This window comes from Xenopus laevis, chromosome 1S (assembly GCF_017654675.1).
Source record: "Xenopus laevis strain J_2021 chromosome 1S, Xenopus_laevis_v10.1, whole genome shotgun sequence".
Classification (NCBI taxonomy): domain Eukaryota; kingdom Metazoa; phylum Chordata; class Amphibia; order Anura; family Pipidae; genus Xenopus; species Xenopus laevis.
In genome coordinates this window covers 43,282,699-43,304,912 of record NC_054372.1, presented here as the reverse complement: position 1 = coordinate 43,304,912, position 22,214 = coordinate 43,282,699, and the positions used below count along the sequence as shown (strand labels likewise).

The 22,214-nt window shown below is 37.8% G+C and overlaps 1 protein-coding gene across 1 annotated transcript in view; it reads left to right on the top strand.

Annotated features, from left to right (window-relative positions):
• The first annotated feature begins 326 nt into the window (after positions 1–326).
• Positions 327–22,214, top strand: part of LOC108706649 (neuropeptide Y receptor type 2) — a 30,203-nt gene continuing 8,315 nt past the window's right edge. The window contains exon 1 of the mRNA XM_018243247.2: positions 327–705. The gene's annotated coding sequence lies outside the window, so the exon portion shown is untranslated. The remainder of the gene's footprint in view (positions 706–22,214) is intronic.

Genomic DNA, 22,214 nt, shown 5'->3' with positions numbered 1-22,214 from the left:
TATTACCCAGTGGATAGAGAGAAGCTGCCAGAGACATTGCTGTTAGTAACTGTACTATTTGAGAATTGGACATAGAGACAGTGGGATTTGGACACTAGTGAGGAGAGAGACTGAGGGAGAGATCACATTTGTACAGCAGGGACTGGGAGAGAGGCTGAGTGAGGGAATGTGTCTGTAGAGTGCTGGAATGACAAGACAGGAGAGTGTCTGTGGGTTGTGATATTCCTCCCTCAACTCAAAACTTCTTTCCGCCCCTCACAAGCATTTTAACATACGCGGAATTCAGGACTGCCTCTCTCTCCCCTTCTGGGAAATGCAGTTAAGTCCTGTCTTATCTATAATATTGTGTGGAGGAAAAGGGAAGAGCGTGTGTGGGAGAATATCAGCTTCCCTCCCTGCGAATCGGAGTGTCCGTGCGTGAGTGCGAGGGGCTGCTAGTGGGCGGGACTGGGAGGAGCAGCGACGGAGAGTTTATTTGCCAACCTTGGCTGCAGAGGAGCTGAGAATGGGGAGAGCTGAGCTGTAGAGCCGACACACAGCAGCCTTACAAGTCTCTTCTCCCTGCCAGTCAGCAGCCAGTGCAGCCGGTGCAGCCGGCCAATGTCTCACAGTCTCTCCTGCTCTCACTGACACACACACTAGTCCCACTGGGACAGGAGCTACAGGAAAGAACCGACAAACTTCCAGACGGAAGGCAAGAGCCCTGTAAGTTACAAGAGGGAATTTTATATACTTTATTGACATAGTGGGGGTTATTTATCAACACTGGCAAATTTGCCCATGGCCAGTAACCCCTGGAAAGTGGAAACCAATCATATTGCTGCATTCATTATTCTACTTGCAGCTGGCTTTAAAAAGCTTATCACTGATTGGTTGCTATGGGTAACTGCCCATGGGCAAATTTGCCCAGTGTTGATAAATGAACCCCACTGACTTTACCTTAATGCATTATTTCATTTCTAATTGCAATCATAGAACCCTGTCTGAATTGAGCTTCATACAAACAACTCGTGTTACTGTCATCTGAATTATTATATTGAGCCTACGCTTATCTATCAGCACTCACTTTTGTTCATGTATTTATACCAGTGTCTTTCAGGCTAATGGGATCTATTATCTATCTATTTATTATCTATCTATGGGATCTATTATCTATCTATCTATCTATCTATCTATCTATCTATCTATCTATCTATCTATGTATTATCTATCTATCTATCATCTATCTATCTATCCATAAGTCTGTAGTTCTAGTACATGTCCTGATTTGGGGCAATCAGGAAAACAGGACTTTGTTGCATACAATCTAGGAACTTTATCACCTATCTTTCTTTGTGATCTACTGTATCTATATATCTGATAATTATCTATCTATCTATCTATCTATCTATCTATCTATCTATCTATCTATCTATCTATCTATCTATCTATCTATCTCTCTGTCTCTGTCTCTCTTTCTCTCTCTCTCTCGCTCTCTGTCTATCTACTATCTATCTATCTATCTATCTATCTATCTATCTATCTATCTATCTATCTATCGATCTATCGATCTATCGATCTATCTATCTATCTATCGATCATTCAATCAATCTATCATCTAACTATCTATCTAGCTATCATCTAACTATCTATATATTATCTATCATCTATTTATCTGTCATCTATCGTCTATATTTGGCTAGATACAATCTATCTATCTATCTATCTATCTATCTATCTATCTATCTATCTATCTATCTATCTATCGATCATTCAATCAATCTATCATCTAACTATCTATCTAGCTATCATCTAACTATCTATATATTATCTATCATCTATTTATCTGTCATCTATCGTCTATATTTGGCTTGATACAATCTATCTATCTATCTATCTATCTATCTATCTATCTATCTATTATCTAACTATCTATTTAGCTATCATCTAACTATCGATCTATTATCTATCTATCTATCTATCTATCTATCTATCTATCTATCTATCTATCTATCTATCAACTATCTGTCTTTTGTCTATAGCAGGAATGCCGATACTTTACTAATGCGAGGTCTACTTTTAGTGATGTTGTCCCATTATGATCTATATCCATAAAAACAGTTAGCATTTCATTGCATGGAAAATATTGCTTAAATATTATATTTATTTATGAAAGAATTGATATCGCTATGTTTAACAAACAACTATTTCTTATGTGACCTTAGCATACAAATATCTGAATAAAAAGCATGAAATAGGAGGGTGATTTAGACAAGTTGTTTGTTGACATTGTCTTGAGATCTACTGATCACCAGCCTTTGGGCACCCCTGGTCTATAGTCTGTCATCTAGATATTTTTCTGTCTTTCTGATTTTTTTATCTGATTATCTATCTAATCTGTTATTGTATCTATCATTGTATCCTTTGAATAACCTATTGTGTCTATAACTCTGCTAATATTATTTATCTATATTTCTATCATCTGTTATACACATAGATATTATGCATCTGTCTGCCTTGTATATGCTTTGCTTGCTGTCCCCTAATTATCCCGTAATTTGTATTTTCCACTTATTTATGGTTTGTTATCTATCTTTCTGTTCTTTATTTCTTTAATTTTCCATCTTCTTGTTTTTCTCCTCATCTATCTATCTATCTATCTATCTATCTATCTATCTATCTATCTATCTATCTATCTATCTATCTATCCATGTATTTATCTAGTCACACATACTATCTCTCACTAAATAACAAAATGTTGACATGACAAGGGTGCTCCGACCCCCCAAGCAAAAAGCAATATTTTTCCCAGTTGCTGAACATTTTCCTAAAATGCCAATGCTGTGCCAGTGATGAGCTCTGCATTTCTGTCACCATATAAAATATGAGTCTGGACACAGTGGCTAGATCTAAGCTGAGTTGTTTTACGACAATAGAGCACTCCGTTGATTCTCTTGTTGATGTTATTATTATTATTATTATTATTATTATTATTAACATGTATTTATATAGCTCCAACATATTTCCCAGAGCTGTCTGTACTATTTGATTGATAAAGCAACAAACACAAACTTTCTGTTGCACATTGCAACCTCAATTAGAAGATATATGGAAACATTGTACCTGTAGAACTGATTTATATGGCAGTTGTAAGGATATGCACTGTAAGGATAGCCCCATTTATATCTACTGTTTTATCCGTCTTTAAAAACATTCAGCTGCACCTGGAATTTTATCATTTGTGGGTTTCTGTCCATGGATTAGGCTATATCTGGTTAAACAAAAAATAAACCAGCCAAATTGGTGCATATTATCTGTAAGTGTTACTAAAATGTTAGGCCCCTCCCCCCCAAAAAATTTAGATTTCTATTTCATTTATTTAATAGCACCTAAAAATTTGTAGGTAATGTGGACATCTTTCTATAGCAAGATACACAAACACATACTTAAATATTTAATTGCAGTTAATTATGATTCCGAGCCTTGGAGTGTGGTGGTAGAGAGAATCCCAAGGTGCAGTGAGCACACTAGATACATTATTAATTACCACTTTTACTGGAACGTGTGACAAACTGCAACATTACATATCAAATGTGAAAGGGTTTGCAAGTGATTTGATTGAAAATCAATTGTCAAGTAGAGTGTTGTATGGAATTATTGTAGTACAAAAAGAGCCCTGAGAAGTAGCAGAGGATGTGTTAGGACTCTGTATAATACCCCTCTGGGGCAGCTCAGCTCACATGTAGAGAGCTATCAGTAAAAAGTACCAGCACTGTCGCTTTCTTATGCCAATTAAATGCCACACTTACTGACTTCCCTGTGTGATATACACTCAGCTAATGAAACCCACAATCACTCATCTCCCAGAGATGCACTTTGAACCCAAAATCAATTGAGTATTGCTGAAACATTTCAAAATGTATACATGTCTAGGAATGATGGAGTAGAGGAACCGTAACAGTTGTGTTGTTTAAATGTAGATCAGTATAAGGCATTTATACATTATCATCAATCCAAAAACAGCATTTTTATATACTTTAGCCCTTGTTTCATTACCTCGGCTCCCCAGATGTTGTAGCCACAGTGGAGAAACAGAGCTTTAGACTATATGAGAGACAAAGCAGATGTACCAATTTAATTCTAGTACATATGATTATTATTTATATAATAATATATGTAATAATATATATGTGTATTGCCGGTTGTTATTGTTTTTCACTGCATTTTGTAGGTGACAGATAACTCGCACTTAATAAGGTAAAATTCATTGAGCCTTTACTTTTAGGGTTGGTGTGGGTTGTTGGCAGTGAATGCATGATTTGACGATGCCAGATGAGCAAGTGTCAGCCAAGACATTGCTCATAAATACTGCCGGCAGCATTCCCAAAACAATACTTGCTTGCCCCTGGAAACATGTTGATCTTCCAATCTCCACTGTAGGCCATCAGCCAGAACGAGTAACGCATTACACATTGGTTGTTTAGTGCAGCTCTTGACAATGAGCTTAGCCAAGATATTAACTGTAAAGTCCCAGGGCTTAGTATTCTCCCATTCCCGGCTGCTCATACACTGCCAAACACTGCTAGGTAAATGATGGTTTCTCATCAGAGCTAGTTTTATCCCTTAGGGCTATGCTGGGTGATATAGTGGCCATGTGGCTCTGGTTTAATACATAGCTTTTACTGATTAAAAACAAACATCAGGAGGCAATATTCTTCTGGCTGCCTACCTCTTCCACCCAGGGAATATTTTTGCTCTTATATAGTCATTTATTTGTACATGGAGGCTGGCTAACACAAGACCTGTGTTATCAGATATGATATTTTAATTAAAAAAAGTTCATTAAATGTGACATCACAATGTCCAGCCACTTGGCATTCACGACTATGTTTGCTGAACCAAGTAGCCAGGAATCCCATTGTTTCTATTTGTACCACATGGAACTGATGTGCACATTCTTTACTGCCAGGTTGTAAGTCACATCCAGCAACCTGGATCTGACATACCTGGAATTAAATAGGTGGGGGACTATTACATGGGGATTCTAGAATGCTGGCCTAAGATGTTGGCAGGATGCTTGATTTATAATCAGTCTAATGGTTGGTGCTTCTCCTTTGGAGCACTGGGGTTGTAGGTTTGATTCCAACCAGGGAACTACGTGCAAAGAAATTATATGTTTTCCTCATGTCTGCGTGGGTTTTCTCCATGTGCTCCAGTATCTTCCCACACTGCAAAAACATACAGGCTGGTTAATTTGCTTCTGAAAAAAATCAACCATAGTAGTGTTTGTGAACGTAATGGATCATTAGACTGTAAGCTCCACAGGGGCAGGGACTGATGTGAGTGATGTATAATCTCTGTAAAGTGCTGCAGACTGTGTTTGTGCCATATAAATAAATAATCATAATAGAGAGTGTTCAGAGTTTTGCTTAACTCTGCAATAATGATAATTGTGCAAGGTTTATCTCACACTGGTAACTTTTTATTTGTAATGACATTTCCATAGAATATTGACCTAATTGTGGCACATAGCGCTATGGGCCAAGGCAAAGGAAGGGAAATAAATCACATTGTGTGGGCAGATAACCAGGTATCTATATTTCAGCTGGTGACAGATTATTGAACAGCTTTCTTTTATTAAGAGTGGGCAAAGAGGAGGAAGAGTGTGGTAAAGAACAAAATAAACCCTTTCTTAGTGTGATTCACGTTATAGTATTTTGAATATGGCTGCACACATATTCAAAACATGCTGATTTATTTGAGGGTTTAGCAAAGCCCTTTACTGCTTCCATAGGGTGAATTTTACATTTAAATGTATAATTAGTGCAACTTCCTGCGTTTTCCACAGAAATTTTAAATACAACTACCAGAACGAATAATTCCAAATAGGTTATAGAATGATTTTGCATCATGTATTTGATTCAGAGCCATGTCTTATCAAAAGTCATTGAATAAGTCACCAGTTTTATATACAGTTTTAAAGGTGTTGTAAACCCGGCTTGTTTTAAAGGGGTTGTAAACAGTTCTGTGAATATGGGGTGTAAGGTAATGGCATTGGCCAAACCACACACCAGTAATTAATGCAATATGAAAGAGACGGCAATACCTTTGGTTGCTGCAACGGGGTGTTGACACTACAACCATGATCAAACGTTTCGGGTTCCATCACTGAGGAAGACACATGTGGTCCCGAAACGTTTGATCGTGGTTGTAGTGTATGATAGCACTATGGAATAAACTTGTGATCACCCCCGTTGCAGCATCCAAAGGTATTGGTATTGTTTTCATATTGCATCAAAGAGGTTGTAAAACCAAAGTAACAATTCTGTCTAATTAAAGAAAAGAAAATTCTAAGCAACTTCTATAAAATTTGAATTATACATATTAATGATTTTAAAGTTACTTGTAATTTGAATGCCAATGAAAGTTTCAGAAGTGTAGCAGAAGCCAACTATCCTCCAGTCAAGACATCGGTTCCCGCAATGCCTTGCATGCTTCTTCACAGTTCTGTTAGCTGGCTATTGCTGTAGTGTTTCAATAACCAGCAGTACAGATAAATAACTTAAATTACTGAAAATTTGTTTACTCTAAGGTTGCTTTAAACTATATTTCCTTTCTTTATACCAAATTAAATTTTTTGGTATACAGTTCTTTAAAGAAAAGTCTGAGAAAAATAGTAGGGCCTGAGACATCCACCTAGTGGTTTTGTGTTTTCTGTGCGTCTTGACCATGCCCTATTATATGCCACCTATGCCCTGTTCCCCCCCTGGACATGCATTAATTGTGCTCCAAGCATTGGCAGTTTATGTGGCATATTTGGATATATTCAGATGCTTTTCAATGGAAAGTGCAAATCACAGGGAGTGGAAGACAGAATGTGGGGCATGGTGTGGCTAATACATCATTTATAGATGTGAGGCGAAAGAGTTACCCCTGTCTAGCAGACAAAATGAAATGGTTGTGACTCTCTTGTCATGGAATGGGTATGTTTTTTTGTCCCTTTCTGCAATAAATGTGCAGTAAATACAACTTTATCTACACTGATTTGAGCTTGTTCTACTAGATTTATATATGTTTGGGTTTTATGCAGTTACCTTTCCATGTACCCGAGACTCCCTATTGAGGTTTGACCAAGTGTTTTGTGATGTAAGTGCCCACTCTTGATATGAGAGTGTAAAGTGGTATAAAGTGCAGACTTTCACATCCATAAAACCAGTCCTTCACATGATCATATGAACCGTGTGCTTAGCAGCTTTATTAGAGGATGTATTCAGTTTAACAAAGTAGATCAGTTAGTGTGGCAGAGTTTGTGTAGTGACAAATTGTTACATCTATGATGTTACATCATACATCTATGGACCCCATCACTCTATCTGGCACAGTACAGTGAACCATACGTGTAGTACTAATGTTTAACACAGGTCAGGGATATTAGCATAGCTTTGTTGTATCCCCAGGGCAAGGGCTTGACCTCAATTTTCAGACTGCTATTCCAGCTGCTAGCTATATGTGATTTTCCAGATCCAATATAATTTATTTCATGGAGAGGTCAGATTCCCATGTATGGACACTTGTTAGCTCAGTTATTTATCCTGCGCTCTTTCACTGCATTCAGGTGCATTATTTTTTATAAAATACACAAGTTTCAGTGAATCTGAATACACATGTCTTAGTGAATCTTAACACAACTGAGATCACTAACCATCAATATAATATGCACTAATTATTAGGAAAAAAATAGTAAGCACTATTTATTAGGAAAATAATAAGCAATATTTATTAGGAAATTAATAAAAAAATAATAAGCACTATTTATTAGGAAATTTATTCCAGATTTTTGCAGTCCTTTTGCATGTGAGTTGTTAGCTATAAGCACCAGGGGTGTGGACCCTCACAACCAGTACCCCAGATCATCAGACACAGTTTTTGGATAAATACATAAGAAAACAATACCTTTGGATGGAGTAGATCTGCAACAGTAAATTCTGTGTAGTACTATTGTTTAACACAGGTCAGGGATATTAGCATAGCTTTGTTGTATCCCCAGGGCAAGGGCTTGACCTCAATTTTCAGACTGGTATTCCAGCTGCTAGTGTTACCGGCGTTCCGTAGTGAAAGTGCAGACAAGGGCCACAATGCAACCAACAGCATCTGTTTTAAACAGAGGAGTAACACAGACATGTGGCTCAGTTGATGTCCAACTTTAATATGAGCCTCAGGCCCTGGATCTCCTCAGAACATTGCAATAATAACAGAGCTCCCTCTAGTGGCAGCCTTATCATTGTGCTGTTTGGAGGTCTGAGTTTAACCCTGTCACACACTCCCCCTCTTCCATTAAATGTCTCCTGACATTTCACAAATACAGTTCAATCATAGTTCAGATCATAGCAATCGGCATATGTTCTTGGCAAAAAGTATGAACAGGAGGGTATTGGTAAAGGTATATAGTTAGGCCTATCTGTTTCTGGGGAATTACAGTGCTGTTTGATCACATTTGCCTGAACATTCCATTTTTGAAAAGAGGGTTTTCCAAGGGTCTCATATGTGAATATCTCCTTTGGTTTCCTTGTTCTCTGGGGATAGTCTGATTGTCGTGGAGGACTGTCCTTTCTCTGTTCTTCCAGGACATTTGGCATAACTGTGTCGTAGTCACATTGTAACTCTGGTTGTTGTAAAGATGGTGCTCTATTCCCTTCTGTTGATTCTACAGGCAAGTCTTGGACTTCCTTATCCGATAGGCTGTGGCGTTCCAGCTGTTCTTGTACAAATTCCACAGGCAGGTCTTGAGCATTTTCCTCTATCATTCTATGGTTTTCCAGCTGTTCTTGTGTGTCATTACAGTCCCTAGGATAAAATTCTTCAGCCTCAGCTCGTAGCTGGGGAGTAACACATTGCTCGCTATGTTGGAAAAGTTCAGGACAGAAGTAATACCCTTCATCTGAGGAATCTGACTCTGCGTTCTCTGAATTGTTGTTTACTTCAGCTCTAACCACTGGTCTGGTGAGAGTCCTCTTCTGTGATTCCTTTGGCTTATTTTCCAGGGGTAACTCTCTGACAGGAAGCAGCAAATTGCGATGAATCACTCTGGTTGGTTTATTACCTTTCTCTGATTCAACTTTATAAATATGTTCTGGCCCTATCTGTTCAATCACCCTGCATACTTCTTTCTCCCAGTAAGTGCGGAGTTTTCCTGGCCCTCCCCTCTCTGACAGATTTCTTACAAGAACACGGTCACCAGGCTGCAGAGCAACTCCTTTGACATGCTTGTCATAGTACCTTTTCCCCTTTTGAGATGACTTTTGGCTGTTCTCCGAGGCAATTCTGTAAGCTTCCTTCATTTTTGAAGCCCATTTCTCAGCATAGTGTTGAGGTGATGCCGCTCCATTCTCATCATCCAGGTCAAATATCAGATCTATTGGTAGACGAGGTGCCCTACCATATAGCAGGTAGTAAGGGGCATAGCCAGTTGCAGCATGCCTGGTACAGTTATACGCATGAACAATGTGTGGTAGATACTCTTTCCACTGAGCTTTCCTCTCCTCTTCTAAAGTCCGGAGCATTTGTAAAAGTGTTCTGTTCAATCTCTCTACTGGGTTGCCTTGTGGATGGTACGGTGTTGTCCTAGAATGGGCTATTCCTGACAACTGCCTCAATCTTCTAAAGAGGTGGTTCTCAAATTCTTTGCCTTGATCATGATGTAATTTTTCAGGATATCCAAATATAGGGATGAAATTGTCGAAAATCTTCTCTGCAGCTGTTTTTCCTGCTTTGTTTCGAGTAGGATATGCCTGGGCAAAGCGAGTGAAATGATCCATGACTACCAGTATGTATTCATAGCCACCTCTGCTCTTCTCTAGGTGAAGGAAATCCACTGAGACAAGTTCAAAGGGGGCACTTGTGTTAATAGAACCCATCGGTGCCCTATCCGGTACTGTTGGACGCTTCTGTTGAAGGCAGCTACATCTTTTAGTAACATAGTCCGTTATCTGTTTCTGCATGAAAGGCCAGTAAAATCTTTCTCTTGCAAGCTGCATCACTTTGTCTACTCCACAGTGGCCCATGTCATTATGTAAGTGTTTCAACACTATTGGAGTTAATTTCTCTGGAACCACTATTTTGTTCTGCCGTAGTAAGAGGTTCTCTTTCACACTCAGTTTGCCCCAATCATGTACAAGTTGATTTCCTCTCCTGTCCATGTTCCTTTTGTCTTCCTTTGAGGGTACTTTCTTCTTCATTTTTAGATCTATTACCACTTGGATAGCTTTGTCTTCTGACTGAGCAGTTCTGAGCTTATCCCTTGTAATAATTTCCTGAGGGTCAATATCTTGAAATTTTTCTTCAATTTGTGGTTCTAGGGCTAATGACATGGCCCAAAGATCTGCTTCATCACTCCCTGCCTTGCTTCCTGTCCATATAGCAGAGATAGTCTGTGGCGTGATCACGTTTACGAATTCATCTTCATCTTCAGCAGTGTTTAATGGCATTCTAGACAGAGTATCAGCATCCGCATTTTTCTTACCTGGACAATATTTAATATCAAAATGAAAATCAGCTAACTCCCCTACCCATCGGTGTCCCACACTATTTAGTCTTGCTGAGCTGAGAACATAGTGGGTTATTGTCTGTAAAAACAGTGAAAGAGGGAGCATAGTACAGATAGTCCCGAAACTTATCACAAATGGCCCACTTCAAGGCCAAGAATTCCAGTTTTCCTGAGTGTAGGTGATAATTTTTTTCAGTGGGTGTCAGTGTCCGTGAACCAAATCCAATAATACGCAGTTTATTCTCCTGATGTTGGTAAAGCACTGCACCTAGCCCATCTTGTGATGCATCAGTATGCAAGATAAATGGCAGATTAAAGTCTGGATAAGCAAGAATTGGAGGTTTGGTTAGCAACACTGTTATCTTGTCAACAGTTTCCTGATGCTTTGCTGTCCACCGAATGGAGGTTCCTGATGGTAACTGTTGTTTTCTTCCTATCCTCACATGCCGTTTCTCATTCGCTACATCATTTTTACCTATTTTCTTAGATTCGTTCTTTTTGCAGCGAGTCATACAGAGGTTTAGCAATTCTGGAGAAGTTCTGAATAAAACAGCGGTAATAACTTAGGAACCCCAGTAGTTTCCTCACATCTCCCACTGTCCTTGGTGTTTTCTCTCTGACTGCCTGAATTGCTTCTGTATCCTTTGGGTCCATTCGAATTCCTTTGCCTGACACAAGTCTTCCTAGGAACCTCACTTCTCTTTTGAAAAGTTCACACTTATTTGGTCTCAACTTTATTCCATATGCACGCATTTTCTGAAAAACCTTTCTTAGAACTTCAATATGTTCTGGAAATGTCTTAGAATAACACAGAACATCATCTAGATAGGGCGAGCAACATTCATCTCTCAAATCTTCCAGAGTCTCTTCCATACACCTTTGGAATGCTGCTGGGGCATTTGTCAAGCCAAAAGGGATTCGCACCCATTCATGTAACCCCCATGGTGTACTAAATGCTGTCATGTGCCTTGACTCTTCAGAGATAAAGCCTTGATGGTAAGCACTTCCCTGATCCAAGATTGAGAACCATGAGAATCCACTCAGATTATCTAGAAGATCTTGAACTCGTGGTAGGGGATGCTTATCAGGTACAGTCTTCTTATTTAGCTCTCTGAAGTCGATGCACAGTCTCAAGCTGCCATCTTTTTTCCGGACACATACCACAGGTGAGGAGTAAGATGATTTTGACTTGCGTATCCACCCCCTCTTCATTAGCTTCTGAATATAGTCCTTCACTTCCTGATATAAGGGTCTTGGTATGGAGTTGTAGGACTTCTGTACTGGTATCTTGTCTCTTAAATTAATCTGCAGATTCAGATTAGGAATACACCCAATTTCTCCCTCCTCTCTTGCAAAAATGTCAGACTCCTCAGATAACATCTGCCTAGCAAGCGTCTGCTCTTCTTCCGTGAGATGCTGTAAATCCACTGGCGGATTCCATTTCTTGCCCCGGGAGCTTTGGGCCTTTGCTTGCATCATGGATACTTCATGTTTACTTCTTTTCTGTACCGCTTGTTTTGCAGGTTTAATATAATCCACAGAGATCTCTTCCATAATTGGGTAGATCATGCCTAACTCAGTCCTTGGTTGAATGTATACAGTATGCTTAGTGGTATTCTGAACGGGAATTTTTATCTGTTTTGTTCGCCCTCTGTGCATCTTCACAAGTATAGGGAATGCTTCCAAACCCTCAGGACATTGACTGGGCAATAATGGCTCAAACAGCACTGTTTCCTCTCCCGGCCAGGAGCGAATATTACACAGAATCTCACATGATTTCCCTTTCCGAACCTTAATGCTTTGACTTCCCGTATATATGCTACGTACCAACTCTTTATCTTTACTCGTGGATGACAATACAAGACCCACCAAAGCATTTGCTTTACATTTTTTTACATGCAATGCCTCACTTAATAGTATTGTGACACTATTTTCATCAGAGTTAGCACGGTCAGCATTTTCTTTAATCAATTCTTCTATTGCATTAAACCCTATGATTGGAGTGAGCGAGCAGTGTTGGCTAACTAGCATGGGTACAAACATGGTTACCTTTTTACCATTATTCTCAATTTTAAGTTCCAGCTCAACCCACCCATCATAGGGAACAACAGAACCATTTGCCGCTCTAATTGTTAAGCATTCATTTTCTCCTAACAATTTTTCAATAGGTTGTACTGTAGTGTGCTTTTGGTATTGTTTTAGCCAGTTTGCAGCTACAATACTTATTTGTGACCCTGTGTCAACAAGTACTTTTGTGGACACACCTCCCAAATTACAAGTAAGCAAACATTTATTTCCTATGAGCCTGGCTACTTTCCTTCTGTCCCAACTCTTTGGTGGGTGAGGCATTTCACTGGGTTGTGTAATGGTTTGGGACTTGTCTTGAGAACTGATCACTGGTTGTCCCTCACCTGTGACCATTCCTCGTTTCCCGAGAACCTTTTCTGTTTCATGCAGCCACGTGCACTGTGACCATCCTGACCACATTTAAAACAATGCCAACATTTATCTTTACCCTCATGCACACATTGTTTACATTTATACACTGTCTTGGTTTTAACACTGTCATTTAATACCTTCATAGGTACAGGTTCATTCTTTTTTTCAGCGCCTGCCTGTAGCAGAAATTGTACATGCTTTGTAAGAGCAGCTACTTGCGCTGTTAATTTTACCAATGAGGTTTGATCGTCACTAGTATGGTTTATGGACTCTCTTACATCCTGTACCTGAATAACATTTGCGGTAGTCAGCTTGGATCTGCCTGTGCTACTTAATCTGACTTGCCTCTCTGCTTCTATTCTGGCTAGTTTAGTGACTGTTTCTAGGAGCACTTCATCACTTGTTAATAAGTCTGAAATATATGGCTTAATCTCTCTTCTAATGTCACTATATTTCTCACTTAACCCCTGATATAACGTGTGGAGAAACACTCCTTGCACCAAGTTCTTATCATAAGTAACTGCAGCACCAACTTGTTGAGAAGACCACAATACTTTCTGTTTTAGTCCCATAATTCTATACACAAACTGCTGCGGAGTTTCTTTATCATGCTGTTTAGCATTCATCAGTTCTTGGAACAAGTCAGTGCTGCTCCTGTCCTGGAGATGTGAGCGCAAAAACCTTTTAAGCTCAGCAACAGAAAGATCCTCCTTGTTAACCAGCATTTCCTTAAAAGTTCCCGGTTTCACAGCTTTCAGCACAGTTCTAATGATTTCTGACTCTGAGTATCTTTCTTGTATACCTTCATCAATCTGTTTGCATACACTGCTATATGTAAGTTCAGAGTCCCAGTCTGAAATTTGACCGCCATAAATTTTAAACTCTTTTCTTGGCAGGTAAGCTGCTAAGTCCTTTAAGGTAAACCCACTTTCTGTCATTTGCAGTGTTCTTTCCTGTGTGTGGATTGTGCTGTGCTCTCTGTCCCTGCTTACATGGGGGGTGTCAGAGTTTCTTTCTCCTAGCAAAGACTCAGCCAGCTCTCTAATCTGGAGCAGATATGCCTTACCACTGTCCTCCATGCTGCCCACTGCTTCTCCCTGTATGTGTTCCAGAATGTACTCACAGATCTCCTGCTCACTTGAACCTGTAGCTCGGGGAACTTCTTTCCCAGCATCTCCCTGAATCTGTACAGCAAGTGAGTGCAACTGATCCTCAGACAATGTGTGCAGAAGCTTCTGCACCTGCCACTGCAGCTTCTTTACTGAAGTAGTGTCAGCCATCTCAGAGCCTGTGTAGCTTGCTTGAAGCCTTTTTCTCTCCCACTTTGCTGTAATGGCCACCTTCTCCCTCTGTGACTGCCTTGCACGATGATTACAATCCCGGACGAGCCCCCAAATGTTACCGGCGTTCCGTAGTGAAAGTGCAGACAAGGGCCACAATGCAACCAACAGCATCTGTTTTAAACAGAGGAGTAACACAGACATGTGGCTCAGTTGATGTCCAACTTTAATATGAGCCTCAGGCCCTGGATCTCCTCAGAACATTGCAATAATAACAGAGCTCCCTCTAGTGGCAGCCTTATCATTGTGCTGTTTGGAGGTCTGAGTTTAACCCTGTCACACTAGCTATATGTGATTTTCCAGATCCAATATAATTTATTTCATGGAGAGGTCAGATTCCCATGTATGGACACTTGTTAGCTCAGTTATTTATCCTGCGCTCTTTCTCTGCATTCACTCTTTTTTTTATTTTTCTGCCTTTACTTGCTGCACCCACATCACCCTTGGTTTTATTGCCAAATCTACCACCCATGCAGATCTCTGCTTGTTTGACCTGGGGTATGTGTGAAGATAAGGAGTCAATCAAGAAAGATATATGTAAGGAATAAGGTAACCATAATTTAAAAACATAAGGATTTAAGGAAATTCAAGAACATCTATGAACCCATAAAGGCAGAAAAATGCATGCAGAGTCTAGCGTGTTAGACATCAAAAGTGACTTCTAATATTGTCATATATTTGATCAGAGATGCATTATTTTTTATAAAATACACAAGTTTCAGTGAATCTGAATACACATGTCTTAGTGAATCTTGACACAACTGAGATCACTAACCATCAATATAATATGCACTAATTATTAGGAAAAAATAGTAAGCACTATTTATTAGGAAAATAATAAGCACTATTTATTAGGAAATTTATAAAAAAATAATAAGCACTATTTATTAGGAAATTTATTCCAGATTTTTGTAGTCCTTTTGCATGTGAGTTGTTAGCTATAAGCACCAGGGGTGTGGACCCTCACAACAAGTACCCCAGATCATCAGACACAGTTTTTAGATATACCTTTGGATGGAGTAGATCTGGAGTAGATCTGCAACAGTAAATTCTGGTAATATAAATGTTTGCTATTATATGCAGAGAGGATTCCTTCTTTTCATGTTGGCATGTATATTATCAAGTGTTGACAAAAGGTGTTGTGGAAATGTTATACATTTAATTTAGCTGAATCTGATCCTACAACCTTTTCAGAAATTATTGTTCCTGATCCTTTAGAAAATGGGTTGTAGCCCATACAATAACTGCTATGACAGAATCACATACACATTCCTAATGGAAATATTATATTGCAAAATGTGAAAGATTGCACTGGGCTAAGCTGGTAGTTTGTTGCGTATTGAGGAAGATTGTGTTTAGAAGTATGGACAAATACGTATTGTAAAAGATGTGGTGGGGGTTGGTGATTGGTTAGTTATAGATAATTTAAATCAATTATAGATACTTTTATTGGTATCAAAGCTATTATAGTGAGTTTAATGCTTGTTTTTTAAGGGTTTTGGCATTTTGTGTATGATGCAGACTTGATTAATAGTGCATATGTTAATAGTGAATATTTCATGGCTTAGTTTGCCTGATTTTTTTGCATTATCACTAGTATTAGATATGAATCTGAGCGTGTTTGGTCTCTGCTAAGCAATTGGGCCTTCATTTCAGAGCCATGTGACTCCCATGAACTATCATTCTGAATAGCAGCATCACTAGGAGTTGCAGCATTGCAATATAGCAATTAAAAATATAGTAATTTTATGTATACTGTCAGAGTTGGAGGGAGTTGGACAGCAACTGGAACAGCAGTGGAAACTGCCAAAATGTTAGGCACACCCCATTGATTAAAAGCTCTTGTCTGATACCCCTGTCCAGTTCTCCTGTTCGCTAAAAAATTGCACTGGCCCAGGGTGGATCTGCAGGATATCCTTGTCGCCAACTTCTTTGGTTTCTTCCATCATATTTTCATTCTGGTTTAAGCAAGTGCATGCTCAGTATAGTGAAGCAAAAACTAGCATTCACATGCCTGTGTCATGAAAAAGAATAGAGAAGAGGTACAAGATGGAACAGAAGAACCTCTGCAAATATACCCCAGACCAGTGCAGTTTAGCTTCAACAGGAGCAACGGCTAAGGTATCAAGTAAGCTAGTACAGTACAATCAATCAATAAAATACAGTTTTATTTTCATTGGTCAGTTTGTAAGTTTATTCCTATCAGCGTACTCTTTCTTCTTCTATGTATTTCACTCGTGCTTTGTGCATGCTTTGTCGGCATGATGATTCTGGTCACGATAACCCTCTGTAGAGTTAATTGAAATCTCAGTTAACAATGCACACATGTTTAACAAGACACCACCTGCTCAACTATTTTGTCTCTTTGTTTATACCCACCCCATCCATAGCTCACACACTATATTCCGTTTTCTACTCTTAAAGTTCCTTTCCTTCTTAAAAAGGAACTAATCCCAATATACTGCCACTATATACCATTTTTAAATAGGAAACAGCAGTCCAACATTGAAAGCATTGCCAGAGAAACAGTCAATTGTAAGTGGCTGGATTACGTTTCAGTGACCAGGGTTGGGAGGCCAAACTCATCAAATCTGGCACTCTGGATTGTATGTGATGAGGTGTCCACTTCTTCCCCCCTGATCACCAACACTGGGAAATCAGGGTGCTTAGGCAGGATAAAGACACTAGACAGAGAAGGGAAGGGTAGCAGAAGATTATGTAGACCAACTCCTTAGAAAACCAGAGTTTTTAAGAAGTTTAATTGGACAATTGGAAAAAATGATGAACAAATTCAGAAGACAAGTTATTGTTTTCAGAGGCCAACATAATAAATAGTTTAATGAAGAGTTTAGTTTTTTTTCAAAACAGTTAACATCTTTAATGTTCCTTGAGTCAATGACTGATACACTTCTTACTAGGGATGCACCAAATCCACTATTTTGGATATTTTGTGATTGTGGTCCGCTCACACAATCACTGCTTCTGCACTCTTCTCATGTGTGGTACTTCAAGACTCTATTTTTTGACTCCTCATATTTTCATTCTATACTACTGGATTTGGTCAGCTGATATTTATGCAGATGATACTCAAATCTACTTCTCTTCTCCAGAACAGCCCTGCAATTAGAAATGCAGATCCTAATTATAGTTTTGAGATGTTGTACCGTGTTAGCCATTGAAAAAATGCAAAGAAAATGTAAAGTTTGGTGATACGTTTTATTGGCTAACTGAATCAGTAACAATTGCAAGCTTTCAGAGCACATAGACCCCTTCTTGAGGCAATACAAATGAAAGGCTGGAAAGGCATATCATATATACTGTTAGATCATTGAAAAGGGTTTATGGGCAATAAATGATAAAGGTATGGATAGAAAGAGATAAGTTGTAGAGATAATAAAAGTAATTAGGGTGGGTTGTAAATAGTCCAGGGGTCTGGATTCAGTCAGGTTCTAATTAGTACTACAAAGATATTGTTATATTGTTGCCAGCTCCTGTGATTTAGTGACTGCTGATCTTCAGCGAATATATCTGTAGATGTACTAATTGTGTGTTATTTAGCTTAAGAATTGGCAATACATGGTAGAAGGTGCACTTTAAAAATCAAATTAAATAAATTAAATTTTTTTATTACATCATATAACAAATAGATAATTCATGCTAGAATAACATTTCTAGTAGTGTTCATTTTAAAAATGAAACCTTTTTCTCCCCTATGATAGATTGGAAAGATAATAGATCTTATACTTGTACTTTAATGCACTTTTGATATATTACCAATACCATTATATTAACACACTGCTTCCATTGAGTCAGCACTAGATACATGATTTATGTAGTACATACATTTGTTAAAGAAATTAAATTACTGGCCGACACATATTGTCCATGTAATTTTCACGACCCCATTCTGGTGGGTGACGCTATGGCCCAGATATAATATCGACCTTCCAAAGTATTGATTTGTATAGCGTAATCAACATCATTTTGTAATCTTCTAGTCAGATTTACTATAACATGTAACATTAAAATTTTGTTGACAACAGTGCTTTTGAGTATGGATTTTCTCTTGCATGGAAATTGTTCTTTATCCATTTCAAGAAACAAATATTTTTGGATGTTTTAGGCAAATAGACAGGAAAACATATCAAAGCTAGTGCTAGTTGGGGAACTAGTTTCATTTGTTGTATTGGGTCCCGTTATGACATTTCAGTAATGAGTAATCCCTCTGATATAGCAACATAAAGGGGGTCTTGCAATGAAATGTCTATGTCATACATCTGCCTATACATGTTGTTATTGACATATGCATCTAATTACTTTGGTGTCTCTGGCAAGCAATTGTAGCATCCCCTGCAGCACAGTAATGGTTGCCAATAGTTCACATATTCAGACTTCTCTTACAACAGCAGCATTCACCAGGGAAATCATAGTTTATTTAAGGGAAAGGAATAACTCATAATAAGTAGCCAACATGGACTATAAACTAATTTGCTGCAGGTAGAATAAACATGATGTGTTTCATGACTTTCCTTGATGACAGTTATTGAAACCAAACCCTTCTGTGACTCTAGCCTTCTAATTATTGATTCTGCTCTTTTTCCCCAAATTGACTTGACAATTTATTAACAGAAATTAATTAAGTTAATGAGTTTTTCTCTCATTAGAGAAATGATTTTGAAATTTTGTTTTAAATACTGTATTAAAATTGAATTCATAGTGTTGGGTTACATGACTTTTCCTAGCTTTCACAAAGGTATCTCTACTTTGCCAATGAAGCTTTTCCTGTGATCCTTACTCTTTTGTCAAACTTTGGAGAAAAGTATGATCCATATCTAGTAAGTAGATAAAGCAATACCTCAGCTGAAGAAGCTGCTTGGATGAGTAGTGAAATGTCTTCAATGATTACTCATCAAGTCCACTTGTTTTAGAATTACTAGCTATACCATGAAATGGATGAATGAAAATCTTCATAGTCACATGATACTGGGGGTTATTAAACCTGTAAGTCTGATCTGCACTTATATCTAACCAGCAAATTAAAGCTATCACACAAAGAGGACTGAATAGAGACAATCAACATATTTTTATGAACCATTGGCTAAATTAAATAATTATAATAAGGTGCTATAAGGAAGTAATTCAGCCAGGGAAGTAAATTGAGCCAGGGAAACACAACCAACATCATATATAAGGGATCATGTTTTTTATAATGTGGTTTGGGGAGATGGTAAAATTTAAGCAATGCTCAGATTTAGCAGAGCCTTGTGGATTCTACCAGTTTAGTCCTGCTTTCTCTGTAATTTTATTACAAGTAACCTACATAGTACAAGTTATTCCTTCTATATATAGGTATGACCAATTCCACAAAATTTTAAGTATCATGAATAAACATTATATTTTTGTATTTGTGGAAGATAAGGTATTCAGTTGTATCTTCATTCTTCGATACATGGCCTGGGTGGCAGATTAATTTTTCTTTTTTATGCATTACTATAGAAAGCCAGTGCATAAGGTTGCACTTAAAGGACATACAGTAGTTATTTTTGTACAGTAGAAATATGTTTGAGCTTTTGATCAGATTTCTGTCACCAAAACAATGCTGGTCTTCCTATCTTTTTAGCTTTTTTCCCTATTAATAATATTGGCACTAAGCAAAATTGCTACGAGCCATGTTGGTAAAACACAGCACTGTCCGGGTGGCAATAACAACAATAACTGTAAGTCTAGTCTGTAAATTACTGCTCTGAAGGTCTTTAAAAGGGAAGCATTTAATCACCATTTTAGGTCTTTTACATTCATTATTGCTCTGCAGGGAGGTGGAGTTAGCAATGTAAATACCAATTACTGCTCTGCATGGTTGTTATTATCACCACACAGTCCTCTAGCAGTGACAGATAATCAGTACTGGATTAGCACTGGAACTGAAAGTCCAAGGGGAAAATAAAAGAGCCCAAGAAGGCTATTTAAACAATCTGGGTTATTTACTAATAAAATGGAGTTTTAAAGGGGAAAAACACAATTTTTTTGTGATCTATTAAACCCCGATGTTGTTAAAAGTCCAAATAAAAAAGTACTCCATCTCAAACCTGCTGAGGTCATGTAGAAGTCAATGGCAGATGTCCCGTTTACAAATGGAAGATATAATGGTCTGCGCAGGGTTGTGTAAAATAATCCATTAATTCTTGTTTTTTGGCGATAGTCCGTTCTTCACTCTGTATTGCCTTTATTTAAGGAATATATCCTAATGGAAAAGAGGAACAATGGTTCCTTGAGACAAACCAAGTTCTTTATTTATCTAGTTAAAATTTTGGACTCTTGCATACAATGAAGGTGGGATTAGAAAGGTTCAAGGCTAGAGTTGTGTGTATTACAAAAATGTCCTCTGCTATAAAGTACAGTATGTTGATAGTTGAAGTCATGTCAGAATTCCATGACCTTTTCAAAATAATTCAATGTCCCATAACTATTTGGTGATGAATAGCCTTGTATGTCACAGTAGACACTACCTAGAGAACTGAGGTAAATTAATTAAGTGAATTTGAACAAATAATACATTGGCTAGATTGGGAAATATGATATGATCTACAAATAGAGCTTGTCCAAAGAGATCCATTAGTGTCAGGTTTACCAAGTTTAACATATTCCATATGCCCGTTCTATTTCTGCACAAAATGATGTAAATAAAAGCCCTTGTTGAATAATATTTAGAGTCATTCATGACAACAGAGAAGCAAATTGTAGACCTGTATGTTGCTTCTTGCTATTCCCTGTAGGTATATGTGTGCACTACATTTGTCATTACACCACAGCAAACCTTCTCTTTAGGAAGGCTCTCAAAACAAATGCTTATAAAGATCTATGGTATAAAGCACATATGTAAGTCATACGCAACGGTCAACACAGGATAAACACGTTATTGAAAGCTTTGTTAAAGGGGAACTATCGTGGAAAGTTTAAGATAAGTGTCATCATACTAAAATAAGAAACTTTCTAAATACAATCAATTAAAAATTCTGTACCATTTCTGAAATAATCGAGTTTATCTTAACCTCATTCTGTCTTCATTCAGAAGTTGGGTGTCAGATGAATGATCCAATATATCTTATAGGGGGGCTCCTTTTTTCTAGAAGATGTATCAGAGCTCACTCTGGTGATTAAAATCACAAGACATCATGTCATTCTACATGCAGGATTTGTGCAGAAGGCAGTTATTTTGTTAGACTGGAAACAGTTATTTGAATGAGTTCTAATACATCTGCTAGGAAAGGGAGCCCCCTTATAAAATATAGATTATTGGATCATTCATCGGACACCCAACTGCTGCAATAAGACTAAATGAAGAGAAGATGCTGAGAGTGGAATAGTGAATATAAACTTGATTATTTCAGAAACGATTCAGAATATTTAATTGGTTGTATTTAGAAAGTTTCTTATTTCAGTATGCTGAAGCTTATATTAATTTTCATTTTTACAATAGTGCCCCTTTAAATACCATTTCATTCCAACATTCTCCTTCAAACTGTAAGATTTCTGGTAAAATAAATTGTTCTGAAATCCATTAAATCTCAAAACAGGCATATTTTATAGTCTCTTATTTTTTTGACTTGTCATACACCTCCAAGTCCCCTTGTGTCTTTGAATGAAAGTTGAATTAAGTCTGAAGTTTATATTGCAAGTAAATGATGCAAAGGTTTTCCTTTTTATGTGCCTTTATTTTCTTCTCTGTTTATAACATTTTATAACAGCTTTATAACAAATTTTTAAGAATTATTTCCTTTTTCTCTGTAATAATAAAACAGTACCTTGTACTTTATCCCAACTAAGATATAATTAATCCTTATTGGAAGCAAAATCAGCCTATACTGGGTTTATTTAATGTTCAGATGATTGTCTAGTAGATGTATGGTATGAAG